Here is a 4,014-nt window from a genome sequence, read left to right on the forward strand (position 1 = left end):
TGACGCAGATATTTCACTGGATTCTGACTCTGGGTGACCCCCACTCTGCATGCTGTGATCCACAGCCAAAATTACTGTACGGTTTTTGAGAAAATTGATAGTAAACTTTGCACAATTTACTCTACTGTACTTTTAATATTCTCATCTTTGACCTCAGATTACAGGAAAACTGTAAGAGGTGACGCAGATATTTCACTGGATTATGAATCTAGGCCATCTCCACTCTGCACCCTGTCATCCACAGCAAAAATTACTGTACGGATTTTGAGAAAATTGATATTAAACTTTGCACAATTTACTCTACTGTACTTTTAATATTCTCATCTTTGACCTCAGATTACAGGAAAACTATAAGAGGTGACGCAGATATCTCACTGGATTATGACTCTGGGTGACCCCCACTCTGCACCCTGTGATCCACAGCCAAAATTACTGTACGGATTTCTGATAAAATTAAATCCTATTCCATTACCAAACAAAATTAGTTCATTGAAGTATTTGCTTAACTACAAGAAATGTCTTTCCACACACAATTTAAATTTTTCAAAATGTCATTCACACACCACCTCAAGTATCAACTTCAGTTTTAGACATTATTTATTCAGTGCTTAATCACAACAATAGTCAACTTAAGGCACTTATATAATAAGTTAAACCTTACAATAATACATACAGAGAAAAACCCAACAATCATATGACCCCCTATGAGCAACAGTGGGAAGGAAAAACTCCCTTTTAACAGGAAGAAACCTCCAGCAGAACCAGGCTCAGGGAGGGGCGGCCATCTGCCTCAACCGGTCAGGGTGAGAAATTACATTTCTCAGATTACTGATTTCTCATATTACTACTACACAGTTTAGATATATTGTTATTCATTATCTGTCATCACACAAATCTACCCAAAAAATCAAAAAGGAAATACTTGAAGTACGTGCACAAAGCAAGAATGTTATACACATTGTGTTTTACACATGTGTTCCTCAAAACACCAATAATAACTATAAGCAGATTATTCAAGTAGCTTTCACCTCATGTGGAATTAGGTTACACAAAGCACACACTTCCACTCTGTCTTCTGAGCACTGCTGAGCTGTTCATTTGTCATGTCCAGGCATTCAGAATGGAACCAGCGGTTGCAGTTATCACACTGGATCTGTAAACAAAAACATATGAACTTTCATAAACACATTACATAAATAATTCTATGTTTTAATCAATTACAATCATTAAAGACACAGAGTCAAATATTTTTTGGAAGATAACATAAAACAATTTTTAAAAATACTATACCCAGTCAATGATGGAGGGTCCTGGATTAGGTGGTTTCACCGTTGCACACATGGCACAGTTGTTGTCACTGTCAAATACTAAAACATAATATATATATATATGTTAGTGTTCATCAGTTTGACACAAATAAATATGTCCATTTGAAGAAGATATTACACACCGGAGGCCTCAAGTATTGTCTGTGCAAATGTCCTTCGTGCCTGGGCCATCTCTTTTTTTGTCGTCAAAAATGTCATTTCTGGTTTATTTGGGAATGCTCCCATTACTTCTTTGGCCATCTGAAATAAAAAAAAAAACAACAAAAACAATTAATTGAAAACATCTGCAAATGTTACACTTCCTGTTTACACAATTTAACCTTTTAAGATTATTTTAACTTCCCCCACCCCATCTTCTTATCTAATTTCACAGAAAAATATTATTGCGTTAATGTTGTACCATACCATGATGACCATTACTCCGCAGCTAGAACCATCCCGTTGAAATGGATGTGTCAGTACTCCTCCTCGAAGTCTCACATTCACCCAGTCTGTTTTGTTGTAGCATGTCCTCCTCATTTTGAAGTATTCACTTTGTGAACATAACATACATCACATTTATATAATAATGAAAGATAAAAGTCACACAGAAAAAGACACATATAGTACAAAGACCGTTGCTCTGAACGGACTTTACAATCATTATCACAATCACCATGACTTGAAAGAGTCATTGTGTCAAGCCAATGAAAGATTAAATTCTGGTAATACCCAGTGCAAATCGTTGCTTAAAAGAGAATTTATGACCTTACGTGACAAAAACATTTTTGTAAGATGAGTTATTTATCATGGTGAACAGTGTTACTTATTATGTTTGTGGTTTTTTTTTTTTTACAAGTAATGCAACCAAACATTGATTTTGTTTTAACGTATTTCTTCGTACTACAAAATGTTACGTATTTTTCAATTATCTGAATGTGTTATCACTTCTTTTTCTCAATGAATATATATATATTGGAAAAGATACAACATCAAAAGTCAAAGGACTGAGCAGTTTTCACTAAGCTTAACTGGAGGGTGTTACTTTTAAATGTACGCCTAAGAGTACAAAATCTAATCTTCGGTATATGCTATATTTCTATATATGCTCTCTATTGGTTAGTATATCAATATTATTGAGGTTTTCAAATTCTAAAAATTATGATTTTAGACACATTTCTGGACGAAGACTATACACAAAGCGCAAACAATCTAAAACAATTTTCTGTAATTAGACTGAGGGAAATAACTGGCATTAAATGGCTAGAATGTTCTCGTTTCTTGTTAATAGTCCCATTTGTAGTGTTAATTACTCACCTTTCCATTTTATTGTTGGTGGGTAAACCAAAAATTTTAGTCCACGTAGGCCTCGATGAAAAGTTCAGTGTACTAATAATAATTATATGTAATGACAGCGTAACCACATATAAACGTTTCCTGTCGCAATGAAAGCTACGTTATCTGTCCGTGCGACGCAACACCTCAATAAATACCGAAAGATCAAAAGTGGGTTGGCTCTATGTCATGTGACTCTTGTCCCACACATCAGTTTGCATTGAATTAACAAATAATACTAATTTAATTCTAATAATGAAGCAAAAACTAAAAAATGTTAAGGCAATGTACGACCTTGTTATTTCATGTATAAAATATAATCAAAATAGTATTGGCAGAAATATTTCTACGAGTTACAGTATGAAAAAAAAATTATGAAACCTGTAATCAAAAGGCAAGATATTGTATAGGTAATTCATAATATTAATGTTAAAGACAATGAGTGTCAGAGAAAAAGGCAAAAGCATATTGCTTAAAATATATTGTAAAAGATGTGATTAAAGACTTTCATATAAATTATGAGAATTGAAAGTTGTTTTTATACTTCTAAGACTACTATTACTTAGAGTGACGTGAAAATTAACGAACAAGAAGGAAAATATTATTTTCTATTGAACAAGTGAGTTGAATTAGATTTTCAATGTTTTTGCAGTTAACATATTTACTGAGACAATCAAAAATGAGCATGGAACAACATCTGTTACATGCCATGGTACCCAGCTCTTTGTTTTCTCTTACTCTTGTCTTTCAGGTGTCAAGCCTCATTCAATACTCAATACACTCAATACAAAGGTAATTGGCACGTCTCTATTGGCTGATCTGGGGAACAGTAGACCAATCGCTTGCCTGGGATAATTTCAAAAAACCAGCTCCCAGGCCAGCAGGTTGGCTTCAGACTGTCTTTGAACTTTTGTTAGTAGGTGTCTATGTGTGTGAACAGAGTGTTTGGGTGTGAGGCTGGACAGATAAGATCGGGGTACCCCAAACACATTCAACTGAGCTTTAAGTGTTAAAAACACTGGGTTAGGCAGGTGATGACACTTTTGTGTCCTGTGACTGACCTTATGTGTCAAGCAGGTACACAGGCCTTTTGTTTTGCATATTATTTTATTTCCACTTTAGGGAAGCTGTTGGCGTCTTTTTGTTTTAGTAATGTCTTTGATCTGGCTCAGCCGCCCGGTTCTCGTCCCCAACATTTTTCTTTTGTTAAGCTTACTGTTATCAAGGCATGGTAAATGAACAGTAAACCTTGCCTGATGACTAATCTTCCCGTTTCCCTATCATTGATTTATTTGGGTTGTCATGGAAGAAGTATTAAACAATGCCTTTTATTAGAACATAAGCATTGATATGCAGTAATTGTATTTGAATT

General features: G+C 34.7%; 1 long non-coding RNA gene across 1 annotated transcript; it reads right to left on the bottom strand.

The window, feature by feature from the left end:
* Window positions 1–1,299: 1,299 nt before the first annotated feature.
* Window positions 1,300–2,026, bottom strand: LOC146712481 (uncharacterized). The gene is made up of 3 exons (XR_014917104.1): window positions 1,734–2,026; window positions 1,451–1,568; window positions 1,300–1,367 (listed from the first exon to the last, which is right to left on the bottom strand). It is a non-coding gene; the product is annotated as an uncharacterized LOC146712481 (long non-coding RNA).
* Between the last annotated feature and the right edge of the window lie 1,988 nt (window positions 2,027–4,014).

The sequence above is a fragment of the Copadichromis virginalis genome, linkage group LG3, assembly GCF_057382275.1.
Source record: "Copadichromis virginalis isolate Kocher_CV1m ecotype Utaka linkage group LG3, C_Virginalis_male_GT1.1, whole genome shotgun sequence".
Lineage (NCBI taxonomy): Eukaryota > Metazoa > Chordata > Actinopteri > Cichliformes > Cichlidae > Copadichromis > Copadichromis virginalis.